This window comes from Phacochoerus africanus, chromosome 14, assembly GCF_016906955.1.
Source record: "Phacochoerus africanus isolate WHEZ1 chromosome 14, ROS_Pafr_v1, whole genome shotgun sequence".
Classification (NCBI taxonomy): Eukaryota; Metazoa; Chordata; class Mammalia; order Artiodactyla; family Suidae; genus Phacochoerus; species Phacochoerus africanus.
In genome coordinates, this window is record NC_062557.1 from 41,772,776 (window position 1) to 41,787,828 (window position 15,053).

The 15,053-nt window shown below is 49.6% G+C and overlaps 1 protein-coding gene across 1 annotated transcript in view; it reads right to left on the reverse strand.

The window, feature by feature from the left end:
* Window positions 1-15,020, reverse strand: part of SPACA3 (sperm acrosome associated 3) — a 40,434-nt gene extending 25,414 nt beyond the window's left edge. Inside the window, exon 1 of the mRNA XM_047757938.1 lies at window positions 14,548-15,020. The gene's annotated coding sequence lies outside the window, so the exon portion shown is untranslated. The remainder of the gene's footprint in view (window positions 1-14,547) is intronic.
* Window positions 15,021-15,053: the final 33 nt, after the last annotated feature.

Here is a 15,053-nt window from a genome sequence, read left to right on the forward strand (position 1 = left end):
CTTAGGAAAAACCCTAAGAATGGAAAGAGTCTACAGACAGGAATCTCAAATTTTATCTTGAAGGGAAGGGAAGAGTAACACATGCAAGCTCTCAACTGGGTGGTCTCCACTGCACGAGGAGCATGAAAAGGAGGCAGCCTGTCAGCCAGAGAGAAGTACACGAACTTGGGTCCTGGCTCTGTGTTGGCCCTTATCGTGTCATATACCAGGTCTTGTGGCCGGTTAGTCACAGCTGGCAACCAGCCAGGACCCAAACACCCAGTCCCACCTTCTGAACTTTGCCCCCAAGCAGGAAATTTTCGCCCCTGTGTACTTAAGGAAGGGACAGCTCTCCAGGGTCACACCTACAGGCCCATCTGGCCACAGTGCTACTGCCAACAGGGCTGTCCCCCTACCCCCACACCAGCCCCTCCCAGGGAGAAGCATCTCATTCTTTCAGGGGCCATGTGCAGATCCAGACTTTATAGAACTAGGCGAACCTGGCCTGGGTTCTTATCCCAAATCTGCTACTAAGTCATTCTTGTTGTGGTCTCCGCACATGGGTGGAAAAAGAATTTTCCATATTCAAAGCAAGGCGTAGTTTATTGGGGTAAGAGACACTGTTTAACGCAGAAAGCTGACTTCCCGATAATCAGGGAGAGCTGACCCTGGGCACATGGGTGGGTCTGTTTTTAGAGCCCAGGGACAAAGGAGAGAGAGGTCTTACCATGCACCTGCTGACCTGCTGATTAGAAAGGGGTCTTCAGATACCCTTGCTGGTTGATTGGGGGCGTATATTGCCCCTATAGGGGGCAGGGTAAGGAGTGGGCCACATACCTTTCCTGGCAGGGGGCAGGAAAGAGCAGGCCAAGTGGCTGGGGTGGGCAGGTCCTTAGGAACATGGTAACAATTACAGTGAGATGGGTGCCATGATAAAGGTCTGGTTAATTCTTAGCCCGAGGCTTTCAAGTTTTATCTCCTCAGAGAGGCCTTGAAGTCCCACATGAAGCCCCACAGTTCTGTGGTCTTGAGCCAGTACCCTGATCTCCCGAAGCCTTGGGTCACCGGAAACGATTCCACCCTTCCCTTAGGATCGTTCACTGGACATGACGCTTAAATGAAATAATGCATGTGCGGCGTACAGCATAAATAGGGACCCAGGTCATGCAAGGCCCCTTGTTTCTAAAGCTTCCCCTCAGCTTCAGCGCTCTCCACACTGCAATGATGAGCTCCATGATTAGATGGCTTATCTTTTTTCATCCTAAGCATACTGGGTACTTTGCAGTTAGTGAGTTTACCTTTGAATGCTTACATACTGTTTATGCTTTTATGACTTTTTAATCACACCTTTCACGTGATAACCACCGGGAGGGGCCCCAGGCAGCATGTTCCCTCTCCTCTTCTTCAAGCGCCAATAAGATCCAACCAGCGACCACAGACACACAAGGATCATAAGCCAGATGAGAACAAATAGCAGGTTTGCTCATCTACTCTGGTACATTCCAGCTCGCAAACCACAGGCTTTCCTATTATTTGTGCTGGAGAACTCAGATCAGGACAAGGGTATACATGGAACTTCTTAGCTCCCAAATCTAGATATGGGAACGTATCCCACATGCACACCCTGAAGCTTGCCTGCAGAGACTGGGATGAGGGCTCATAGGAGGCTCAAGCTCAACTACACAGGCAAGGATGCCAGCCTTCTAGAAGACAGCCCTGAGCCTGAACCAAATGTTTTCCAGCCTCAGACAGTAAGAGGATGGGAACTCGCTGAGGAGGTTGGGCAGTTGGAAAGGAAGCAGCTGACCTGGTTCCTGATTCTGAGTCATCGCAGCCCTGCCCACTAAAAAGTGACCCCGTGAATATCTGCTTCTGGCCGGCGGGTCGGGACACTCCTCTTGCTGGGCAGGAGCAAAGAACAGTTTGGAAAAGACACCACACAGCCTCTTATGTGCTTCCATCATGAGAAGAGCACATCTGAGTGGAATTTCTAAAGAAAGGTGAGGAGAGAGATTTCATCTTGCCCAAAAACACGGGTCTCCCATTTGTAGTCTTACCTTCAGCAAGAGCAAATCTCTACCTTTGAATATGCACACATGTGCATGTGCACACGCGTGTGCACATGCGCACGTGCGCCCGCACACACACACACACACACACCCCACTTGATCCCACCTGTGCAAGAAACCCTAGGTTGAAGTTGAGTGGAATGACTTGAGTTTGGCCTCCTAGCCAGACTTGTTACCCAGCTAGAACATAAAGGTTGGATTAAAGGCATATCCAAATCATTGGAGAAATAACACACGCCTTATATCTGGTATACAAGGGAAAATTTTGCTGAATTTTGTTCCCACAGTCCCTGTGGCTGACACCCTAAAAATAAATAGAGACAGGAGCTCCTGGCATGGCTCAGTGGTGGCGAACCCAACTAGTACCCATGAGGACGCGGGTTTGATCCCTGGCCTCGCTCAGTGGGTTAAGGATCCAGCATTGCCATGAGCTGTGGACGCAGCTCGGATCTGATGTTGCTGTGGCTGTGGCATAGGCTGACAGCTGCAGCTCTGATTTGAACCCTAGCCTGGGAGCTTCCATATGCCATGGGCATGGCCCTAAAAAGATAAATTTATATATATATAGATATATATATATCTATATATATATATATATAGAAACATGGTGATCCATCTGCCATTCTGAAATGTTAATCCAACAGACCAGCAGGCCAGTGTCATAGATTAACACCAACAAGGGTTTTATGGTACCTTCCAGAGAGAGGGATCCAAGGTTCAGCCTTACACGGGGCCACTGCCCAGTCGTCACGTCCAAATGGAGCCCCAGGGCAGGCAATGAACTTGGTCTGCCTTCTCTTCTAAGATCTTCCCGTACAAGCCACACGGACTCTTCTCAGACTTCAGTGTCCTCCCTGCTAAGTCTCGTTTTCCTCTTTTCATAACAGAAACAAGTGCTACCCCTGGGGATTCCCTAGGCATGTTCGAAGGGGCCCACGGACTCCAGCAAGGGGGGTAGGGGGCGTGATCCCAAGGAGAGGGCAAGAGGGATGCACAATGTCCCATCGGGTCGGGGGGAATTACCAGGCCAACAACAGCAGTGATCGAGGGAGCTCTGTTCATCTTTCATAAGCCAGATGGGGGCACATCACCTGGCAAGACACTCTAAGAAAGCTTCTCACAGGAAAAAAACAGAGCCAAAAGTTGTCAGGAGCAAAACAGGGAATCCCATTTGCAGAAGTACATCATGAAGAGCAGAGAGAGAAGTGGCAAAGGTGAGGGGCTGAAACAGACATCGCTAAAAAATAAAAATGCAAAGAACCAAAGTGAGACGTCTATACAAAGAGAACGGTAATTAAGAGAGAAAGGCAGGGTCACGGGCAGGATGGAGGGCCATGTGCAGACATCCCTGGGAGAGACGGGCAGGCCAGAGGGCTGCGATGGAGCTGGAGAAGGAGAGACAGATAAAGATGGTGCCCGGGAGGAGCTCCCACTGCGGCACAATGGGATCAGCACCAGGATGCAAGTTCAAGCCCCAGCCCAGCACAGTGAGTTAAAGGGTCCACTGTTGCCACATGTGTGCATAGGTTGAGACTGCAGCTCAGATCTGATCCCTGGCTTGGGAGCTCCCTATGCCATGGGGGGGCCAAAAAAGGGAAAAAAAAAAAAAAAAAGATGGTTGCCCATGAGAAGTATGGACAATAAGCAGTGTTTGAAGCTCTTTTCCAGGAGCAGGAAAGGCCGGCACGAGGGGTAGGAGGGAGGCCATGGAGGAAGAACACGGTTCCCAGCTAACATCATATTTCTAATTTCCTTATTTTTCTTTTTTCTTACTTATAGCCGTACCTGCAGCATAGGGAAGTTCCCAGGCCAGGGGTTGAATGGGAGCTACAGCGGCCGGCCTATACCACAGCCACGGGAACGCAGGATCCAAGCCACATCTGCGACCTACACCACAGCTCACGTCAACACCAGATCCTGAACCCACTGAGTGAGGACGGGGATCGAACCCACATCCTCATGGATACCATGTCATGTGCTTAACCCACTGAGCCACATGGGAACCTCCCAACATCATAATTCTAGAACAGACCAAGCCATACAACCAAGACAGTGGCCCAGAGACTGAGGGTCTGGCTATCAAGTTCTCCAAACTGGCCCAAGACCAAGCAAAGCTTGGACGGCGGTCACAGGGGCAGGAGAGGGCCAGCCGAGGAGACGGTGATGCGTGGGGAAAGGACAGTGAGCAGCTCGAATGAGCTGAAGCCCACTGCTGTGGCTCAGTCCCACCACGAGTAGGGGAGCAAGGCTTCTGTGCCAAGTGGGGCATGAGGGGGACGCAGCAGCAGACAAGGCAGGATGGCAGCAAACCACGTGGTCATCCCAGGAGCAATCCCAGGGGTCGCCAAGGCAGGAGAGGTCATCATGTTCATGCCCAAAACCAGCTCTGGACCAGACAAGGGTCCAGGAGAAACCTCAGCGGAAACTCTGGAGGGGAAGAAAATGCCAGACATTTGAGAGAAATCGCCTGCAGAGGATGGTGCTGTGGGGGTGAGGTTCAGCCATTAGCCTTTGAAAACTGCATGACAGGGACTCCGCAAAGTGTGTCACCCTCAGGCAGGGCTGGACCAACAGGGCAGACACAGAAGGGCATTTGAGTATTTGCTGTTGGAAGAAACGCTGAACACCACGGAGGCATGTATGGTACTTCAAAGTGGATGTGGCCACAATTTTTTGAGTACCCACTGGGTGCAGGGCCGTGGGCCAGGCACGGTGCAGTCATTAGATCCTTCAGTTCGCGCACACACACACACACACACACACACACTTTATTGACTTATTGACAAGAGCACTGATACTTCAGAGTGGGTAAGCAATTTACCTAAGGCCACACAGCTAATAAGTGGCAAAGCTGGAAATTGGATCCAGGTTGGCTTGACTCCCAAGGCCATGTGCAGAAAAGCTCTTCTGTCCCTTAAGAAGACAGAAAGCAATGCTGCTTTGAGCAAGGCTTTCATTTCTCCTCTCGGTGGAATCTGGAATCTGGTCAGCAGGGAGGGCTCTGTGTTAAAGGTTCTCCAGCACGGGAGGGGGTCCGAGTCAGCGGCTCTGGGCTAAAGGAGGGGCTTTTTCTTTTCTCTCCTTCAGATCCCCCTGCTTCCTGCTGCCTCCACATTGTATTATAAGCATCTGTTTACACATCTGTCTCAGCTGTTAGGCCAGTGAGTGCCTCTCCTCCCTGGCTGCACATTAGAAGCTCTTTTGAAAAATAACAATTCCTGGGTCCCACTCAAGACCAATTAAATCAGAATCTCTAGGGCTAGGACTTGGGCTTTTTTTTTTTTTTTTTAATTCAATGCTTCAGATATGCCACCAGGGTTGCAGCCCACCGGTGCTGACCGTGGGCCTGTCTAGGTCAAGGGCCAGGCCACCGAGCATCTGAGTCCCTGGAGCCCAGCAGAATCTGAGTGATCATGGGGGCTCCATACATGTTTACTGAGGATGAAGACGAAGATCAAGAACAGGGAAAGAAAAATCAGGGACCCATTACGCCGAAAGGGTGGGGGAAGAAGGAGGGATTTGAGACTGAGAAGCATGAAGATCTTTTCAGATGCCGGGGGCAAAGAAAGAACCTGGGCAAGGCTGTCTTGCATAACAAATCTCCAGTTAAAGCTAATACCCAGCCTCGGTGCTGCAGAATAAACATCACCAGCCTCAGAGCGAAATGAGGTGAAGAGGAGTCAAGAACGTGAGTTTCTGCCTGTGCCGGAACAATGGGCTTCAGGGGCCGGAAGATTCTGTCTGGATGAAAGGAGAGGAAGCAGGCAAGGGCCAAAAAGAAAGAAAAAGAACAGGATTGTGGTTTTTGAGAACCACTGAAATAATGGAAAAGACTATGGCCAGGAAGACAAAGCCCACGATGGGGGAAAAACAAAACAAAACAAAACAAAAAAGGGACAACAAGAGGAAGCAAGGTACGGCATGAGCAGGGAGGGAGGTCCTAAGTCATTTGTAGGTGTATTTGCTCCAAATGCTGTTGTTTCAGTGGTGGGGAAAGAATCCGAGGTAAATAAAATATGCAAATGCATTTCCTAATGAAAATCCTGTGATGAACAACCAAGATAATCTCTGTGAAAATTCTTTGAAAAAAGAAATACACAAAATGTTTTAGACATAGAAGGCGGCATGATTAGCATTCTAAGGTAGCCGTTCCCGTGTGTGCTAAGAAAATTGGCTCTCTGCATGCTGGTCATTGGTCAACTAAACAAAGGCCAAGAGTTCTGTCTGTCTGATTTCAGAGAGCTTGCAAGGCTCTCCAGGGCTGCATCTTGGAGGAGAAAAGAGCTGGCCTGGTAGACATACCTGGTGCCCTGGGGCATCTCCAGTTGGGAGAATGAGGTTTCCGTCTCTGGTTGAAATACATAGAGCCGGAAAAGAGGGAGAAACAAAATAAAGGTAGGCGGGTAGTTAAAAGGAGAGAAGGGGAAGGTATCTAGCATTTACCATAGGCACTGGGCAGAGGGTATTTTATGTAACCATCAAAATAACACTACAACAGCCTTAGGCTGGGCCAAGGTCATAGGAGAGGTTAGGTGCCTTCTGACCCTCTTTTCACTCCACACTCTTTCCTTAGCATCACACCATGAGCCGTGACTCTATCATTAATGACCTATGAACAATCACCAGCCCAGGCTTCTCTGAGCTTCGAACCATGATACCAAACTCAACTCAGAGATCTCAAAAGCACCTTGTACTCTCCGCATCCAAAGCAGAGGGTTTCCACCTCTTCCCCCAACCTGATCCTCTTCTGCCAGCTCCGATACCAGCAATCTCCATTCCCAAACCATCATCGCCATGTAGGGCAAACCTGAGGCCAAGGAGGTTTTCTGGATACTCCCATCATCCTGCATCACTGTCCCATATCCGATCTGCTCCAAGTCCTCTTTCTTTCACTTCCTAAATCTCTCTCAGATGTATCCCCTCCCCTAACTTTCCATCCTCCTCTGCCTCCCTAGACCCAGCTACCATCTCTCTTGCCTTGACTAGTGCAATCATAGCATTGGGTCTCCCCCATCCACTCTGGCCCAATCCAATTGGTTCTCCACAAAGAAGCCCAAAAGATCTTTTCAAAACACAGAACTGATTGTGTCTCTAGCACCAGCCCGCTCCAACTGCACCAGCTTGGAAGAGACCTTCTGAATGGATTCACGACACTCTTCAGATGAAGACCAATACCCCTCACGTGGGGTAAAAGGTCTGGGATGGTTTGATCTCCTGCCTCACTGTCAGCTTCCTTCCTCCCAGTCTCCTTGCCAATCCCACTGGCCTCATCTCGGTTCTTGTCCTTCTGCCAAAGGACGTTGGCATGAGCTCCTTGTGTCTCCTCGACCCCTGCACTCCTGCTTATCCTCCAGGTAATAGACCCCTTTTAATGGAAGCCTTCCTTGACATCCAGGTAGACCAATTCCCCTAATCATCTTTCGAAAGATTTTAGCACTCTCCTTAAACTACTGTTAAAACGTTTCATTTTCCATTTACTTAAACAATCATTTGCTTGATAGCTGCCTTTCCTCCCTCATCCATAATCCCATGATTTATCTTGGTCTCCTACCCACTGCTTAGACAATGCTTGGCACATAACACAACACATGTCCAATGGAAAATGCAGAAGAAGGGAGGCAGGGAGATGGGAAAGGAGATGGCTACAGAGGGGCAGACTCAGGACCCAAACCCACCTATGACTCCCCTCAAACCCTGGCACCAGGGAAGAGAAGGGGAGGAGGGGAAGAAGGACGATAGATGACATTATCTCGCCACCGCCTGGTCCAGATGAAGAGAGGCTGTTCTCTAAGGGAGGGTGCACTAGTGCCATCATCAATGGAATTTTGTCATCAGTCTTCCTTTCAAGTTACGTTTGACGGCCAGGCTGTGCCTCTTCGAATGAAACTCTGTGCAGAGAATGGCTCTGTGAGGCACCAAGAATTATTGGGATTACAGCTCCAACGGCTCTTGATTGTTCTCAGAATAACATAATAAGCACGATTCGTGGGTCCTGCTTGGCTTTCCCTGATTTTGTTTCCGACCCCCGCTCCCATCACTGCTTCTTCTCATCTAAGACTCTAACCACACATGCTCTGTTCCTTCGTATCTACCTTGGGACACATGGCTTCCCCTCTGTGCTCCTCCCCACCCTGTCTGCCTGACCACTTCCCACTATCCTTCTAGACTCCCCTGGCTCATCTCATCACCCACAGCCATCTCCTTAATCCCCTCCTGTCCCCACCTTTAACCTTGAGCTGGGTGTCTGACAATAAAGAAAGGTTTGGGAGTTCCTATGGTGGCTCAGCGGGTTAAGAACCTGACATAGTGTCTGCAAGGATGCAGGTTCAATCCCTGCCCTCATTCAGTGGGTTAAGGATCCGGCCCTGCCACCAGCTGCGGCAAAGTTTGCACATACAGCTCAGATCCAGTGTTGCCGTGGCTGTGGTGTAGGCCGGCAGCTGCAGCTTCGATTAGACCCCTAGCCTGGGAACTTCCATATGCCACAGGTAACAGCCATTAAAAAAATTAATTACTTAGGAGTTCCCGTCGTGGCGCAGTGGTTAACGAATCCGACTAGGAACCATGAGGTTGTGGGTTCGGTCCCTGCCCTTGCTCAGTGGGTTAACGATCCGGCGTTGCCATGAGCTGTGGTGTAGGTTGCAGACGTGGCTCAGATCCCGCGTTGCTGTGGCTCTGGCATAGGCTGGTGGCTACAGCTCCGATTGGACCCCTAGCCTGGGAACCTCCACATGCCGAGGGAGCGGCCCAAGAAATAGCAAAAAGACCAAAAAAAAATTAATTACTTAAAAAATAATAATAAATAAATAAAAATAAAGGAAGGTTTAATTTCTTCCAGCCTGGTTTGTGTGTTTCACCACTACATTTAACCTGTGGATGTTATTATTAATCATTCAGCTATGGTACTTCACTGCTTCAAACATTTCAAGGCTATTTATTTGATCCCTGGAATGAGAGAGCATTTTCTGAGCATAAAAGCGATGGAAGAAATCACTATGGGAAAGAAAATCAATGCATTTGACTACACCAAATTTAAAACTTCTGGATGTCAGAAACCATTCTAAACAAAACTAAAAGGCAAATGACAAGGCTGCAGAGAGTCTAGGCAATAAATATGACAAAGGGCTGTTATCCTTCATATATAAAGAGTCAATACAGATCGATAAGAAAAATATTAAAATCCCAGAAGAAAAAAACTGGCAAAGGACATGAATAAACACAAAAAGCTAATAAACACATGAAAAATCTTTAACTCCACCAGTAGTCAGGGAAACAGTAGATTAACACAATGCTAAACCCTGGTTCACCTATCAAATTCGGATAACACTAAAGGCAGATTAGGGTGCAGAGATCATTTGATCATGTTCCAAGAAAAATGAGAACTTGTTTGGAGTTCCCTGGTGGCTCAGTGGGTTAGGGACCTGGTGTTGTCATTTCTGTGGCTTGGGTTCCATACCCCCAGCACCCAGAACAGAGTAAGCAAACACTACTTGTTTTCAGGGAGGGGGGCATGGGGGAGGGAGAGAGGAGATGAGGAGGGAGGGAGGAGATGAGAAGGGAGGGAGGGGAGGGCAGGAGGAGGGAAGGAGGAAATAGATGGAAATTCTTCACTTGACACCTTCCCCAAGCATCCAAGGTCCTAACGCAACCTGGGAGCTTTGAAGTGTAAATCATTTTCTAAGGATCAGGCTCATGTGGCCCCATGCAGGTGAAAGGGTCTCTGAAGAGAAGGAACTCCTAGAATGAGGTGCTCAGGGAATAAGCACCAGGGGAAGCTGGACGCCAGGGACACCTGTCCCACCTGGGAGATTTCACAAGCTGGAGGAGGTTCCTGGTGTTCTGGAGGAATATATCACTGCTATGGCATGGGGTCCATCCCTGGCCTGGGAACTGCTGCATGCTGCTGGCACGGTCAAAAAAAAAAAGAACTTTTTCAATTTTCAATATCTCCCTAGCACTTAGAGGAAAAGTCCAGGCTCTAGTCTTTGCCTTCCTCTCCCATCTCATCTCCACCAAGCCCCACCTCCCATCTGACACTTGCAATAACAACTCCTAATCACTTCCTGTCCCCACCTTTAACCTTGAGCTGGGTGTCAGACATCCCGGCCCAGGATGCCAGCTACTCCAGCCTTCCCTGGATCCTCCATCCCCCTTCACCTCCTCCTTCTAGTCTCCTGGGCAACCTTCGTCTCCCGGCTGCTTATTCCTCCTTAACAACCCTTTGGAGACAGCATCACCTGCTAGAAACTCTCAGGAGCTGGGGCTGGTACCCTGCTCTGCGTTCTCACCGCACACACCTCCCCTTACCCAGCACTTGCCGAATGGCACTGAAAAAAATGACTCTTTACAGGTTTCTTCCCATCTTAGATTATGCAAGCCTCAAGAGAGGCATGATGTTTTTATTCATTCCTGTATCCCAGGGTTTAGTCCCAAATAGATGGTCCACAGACGACTCTTGAGCTAATCAATCACGTAATAAATTAATCATTCCATTTTGCACAGGAATTTTTTTTTTGCCACCCTTCTGCTAAATGCATGTTTTACTTCAAAAGGATGAAATTAAGTCATTGTGAATGGAGAGAGACTACCTCAGCCATGCCCAAACCCTCATTTTGGTGCCTGTGTTCTATCACCCTATGGATTATAACTGATTAGTGGGCCATGAAATTAATTTACGGGTCATGACCGCCATTTTTTTTTCATGAAAACGATTAGAACTAGAAGAGGTTGGAATGCCTCTGGTATCTGCTGTTTCCTCCCTGTCGTGAATTTCCCCCACTCACTGCACCTGGGCAGGCGGAAGTGGGCTTGAAAAATACAGGTGGGGAGCTGAAGTTCTTGCTCAGACTTTTTTTTTTTTTTTTTCCCCTGCTCTGATCCTTAATAAAGCCAGGAAAATTAGAGATCTCTCTAGGCTTCAGTTTCCTTATCTGTATGATAAAAATACAGGCAGAAGGACACAGCCAGTTATGTTGCAAATTCTTAAAACTACTCATCAGCATTTCCATTTCTTTTTCTTTTTTTTTGTTTTTGTTGTTGTTGTTGTTTTGTTTGTTTTTAGGGCCGCACCTGCGGCATATGGAGGTTCCTGGGCTAGGGGTCAAATCAGAGCTGTAATCACTGTCCTACACCACAGCCACAGCAATGCCAGTCTGAGCCTATCTGTGACCTACACCACAGCTCAGGGCAACACGAGATCCTTAACCCACTGAGCGGGGCCAGGGATCGAATTTGTGTCCTCATGGATACTAGTCAGATTCGTTTCCACTGAGCCACGATGGGAACTCCCAACTCATCAGCATTTCTGATACAGAGACGCTGTCGGCACCTACCAGGATCAGACCCAGCACCAGGACATGATCACCCCCACATTTTCTAGCCCTGGCCCCCCTCTTCCTCCATCCCTAACCAGTGGCCCACCCTGCCTTTGTACTGTGATGTCAGGAGCCTCTCAGACTCAGGGGGAAATAGGGACTCGATGGCATTAGGCACATTTAAGGCTCCTGGAGTCTAATGTCATAGAGAATGAAGGAAATGACTTTTTTTTTTTTTTCCTTTTTAAGACCTCACCTGTGGATACAGAAGTTCCCCCCACTAGGGGTCGATTCAGAGCTGCAGCCTCCGGCCTACACCACAGCCACGGCAATCCCAGATCCAAGCCGCATCTGTGATCTGTGCTGCAGCTTGTGGCAATGCTGGATCCTTAACCCACTGAGCGAGGCCAGGGACTGAACCTGCATCCTCACGAAGACAATGGGGGGTCCTTACCCCACGGAGCCACGATGGCAACTCCACTTTCTAAACTGCAAATCAGACCATGCCATGCCCTGGTTACAGACTTTCTAGAGTCCCCATCAGGCTCAGGATAAAACTTCAACTCCTTAATATAACCTATACGGTCCTCTGTGACCTGCCAACCTGTCCAGCCTGTTCTCGCCTCTCACCCTCAGCACCGATCCCCTGTCACCTGCGTCTCTCACGGGAGTGGTGCTTTCCTGGCCCCCTGGACCTTTCCAGCGCCCCTCCCTGACCCTCTGTCAAGTCTCCACGTGGGCATGAGCTCCTCCCAGGTTCCTTCCCTATCTTGACTGCACCCCTTCCCTGCCCTGGGCCCCCCCCAAAACCCCAGCCATGAATCCTTCCCTCACTACACTCCCGTGATTCAATAACCACTCACTTGTCTCTGCTTCTTAAAGCCAAGTTTTGTGCCTTTGGTTCTGTATCCCCAGCACGTAGCACAGAGCAAGGGAACAGTACTGGTTTGGGGTGGGGGTGGGGGGAGGGAGGAGATGAGAAGGGAGAGGGGAGGGCAGGAGGAAGGAAGGAGGAAATAAATGGAAATTCTTCACTTGACACCTTCCCCAAGTACCCAAGGTCCCAGGCAACGAGGCGGCTTTGAACTGCCAGTCATTTTCTAAGGAACGGGCCCATGGGGCCCCAAGGGAGGTGAAAGGGTCTCTGAAGAGAAGGAACTCCGGGAATGAGGCGCTCAGGGTATAAGCACCGGGGGAAGCTGGATGCCAGGGACACGTGTCCCGCCTGGGAGATTTCACAAGCTGGAGGAGGTTCTGCGCCCTCCGGAGGAATGCAAGCTGGGCAGCCAACCCTGGGAACGCTGATAAGAGGCCAAAAGCCTTGACTGCCTTCCTGTTGTGAACGTATTTGGGGTGGGGCAGGCACAAGGCTGGGCCACTCTCCCTACTGCAGTCATCCCAGAATTTTGGCTACTCGGTTCCAGAGCTCATGACCAGAAGCCTCTGCTTGCATCAGCTGCATCAGGACACAGGGGGCTCTGGAGAAAAAGGGGTTAACATCGGCTGATGGTTTCAAGCACGCCAAGGGCATTTTGCACATACTGGTTCACTCGACCGACAGACATGCCAACCCAGTGAGGCAATAGCCTTGACGTTACAGGTGGGAAAGCTAAGGTCCAGAGGTTAAGACACTTGTCCAAGTTGACCCAGTCAATGACAACACCCAAATTTGAACCTGATCCTGAGTTCAAAGAGCTTGCTCTGTTTACCCTTGACTCCTCTCCGTAATTCCTTCTTCATTCAGAATCTGAGGGGGGCGGGGCGGGGGTGGTCATAGGAGACAAGATCCCCCACCATATACGCAGACACACGTGAACGTGAACGAGAGACTTGGGAAACCATGCCTGGCTGGATCCCCAGTGCTCACCAACCAGCCCCTCCCAAGTGAGGAGGCAAGTTCAGTCCACTCCCAAAGGGCTAGAAGAATGGGGGTGCCTCCCCCCCGAAAGACGATGCTTCCACCTCAACCATCAGCCCACCAACACCAGCTTTACCCACAGACTTCTTATCTGTCCCGCCCTGGAGACAAAAGAAAAACTACACAGCTGTGGGACCAGAGATCCTACAGCTTAGCGGACACTCCCAGAGTCTTCAGCCACCTCCTCGCAACTAAAGGGGCAGCATCTTAGGGCTTCGGGCAGTAGGTGCACCAGGATTTGCCAGGGCTCAGAGGTGGGAGGTGATGGTGGATGTTGCTTTAGGGGCACTGGGAAAATTCCCCACCCCTAACCCCACACCTCATGCATGGTTTTTCCTAGGTCAGTTAAGCACGCTCTTCGGCTTAGGGCTCGGGTCCAGGTTCAAATGTAGGGACATTTACAGAGTTCCTGTTGTAGCTCAGCAAGTTAAGAACCTGACATAGTGGCTAAGAGGATGCAGCTTTGATCCCTGACCTCCCTCAGTGGGTTAAGGATCCGGCATTGCCGTGAGCTGTGGTGTAGGTTGCAGATGTGGCTTGGATCCCGCGTTGCTGTGGCTCTGGCGCAGGCCGGCGGCTACAGCTCCTGTCCCACCCTTAGCCCATGAACTTCCCTATGCCTTAAGTTCAGCCATAGAAAGAAAACAAAAAGCAAAAAACAAATGGGACCTAATTAAACCTAGAAGCTTTTGCACAGCCAAGGAAACCATACACAAAACAAAAACGAAACCTATAGAATGGGAGAAAATATTTGCAAATGATGCAACTGACAAGGGATTAATTTCCAAAATATACAAACAGCTCAATATAAGAAAAATTTAAAAAAAAATATGCCAGGACATTTACAATTGTGGCAGCCACTGTGACCTTAAGCCTGGTGGTTTCCAGGCTGGTTACAAAAACAGGTATGGAAAGGAAGGGAAAAAAACAAACACTGGAGGACTATTGGCATCTGTCAACAGAGGCCACAAGTAGAAATGTCACAATGACTCCGTGGACATTTCCCATTCACAGCTCACCAGTGGGACAGGAAAGTTCCCGGCATGTGTTCAGCATAGACGGGGATGGATAAGCCAATAACATGTCCCAGGTGATCAGGAGCCCCTCACCTCCATCCTTTCATGAGAGTTGAGTCCCAGCTTTCCTCTCCCAGTCCCATCTCCCCAGGTGGGTGTCAGCATCTACTGTGCTGGTTAGAAGCATCTTGCATTTTAGGGGAGGATGAAACTAGACAGTGACACATCTCAATGACAAACAAGGACCTTACCTTGGACTTGAGACTATGGGCTCCTGCTTCTCTAGATGTGGGTTGAGGGATTTGCTGACTTGAGCTAGTGCACAGAAAATGAAATGGGAACAGACATGGGGCTCCAAGCATGCTCAACAGCATAGGATATGAACCAAGGCAGGTCTCCAGCCAGGGCCCTCTCCCGAGAGCAAGGATGGCACTGAGATCCAGGGAAGAAGTCAAGCGTAGCTGGTGTTCCTAGACACTCGTGATAGCAATTATGGGATTTGGGTGCATGTCTGAATTACGCAGTTGTGATTCTGAGTCCCACCAAGGTCTCAGGTCATAAAAACACTCCTGATCTTTCAACATTTGCCAAACAACAGAAAGGGGACCCATCTTTCATGGATGTCATTGCCAGGGCGGAAACTACTTCCTGGTGGTATCTTCACCTCTGCCTGAACCCTCTGGGGGCGGGGCGTGGGGGCTGCGGACTCTAAATATCTCATCTTGAGTCAGACATATAAGGCATCCTCGAGATTCTC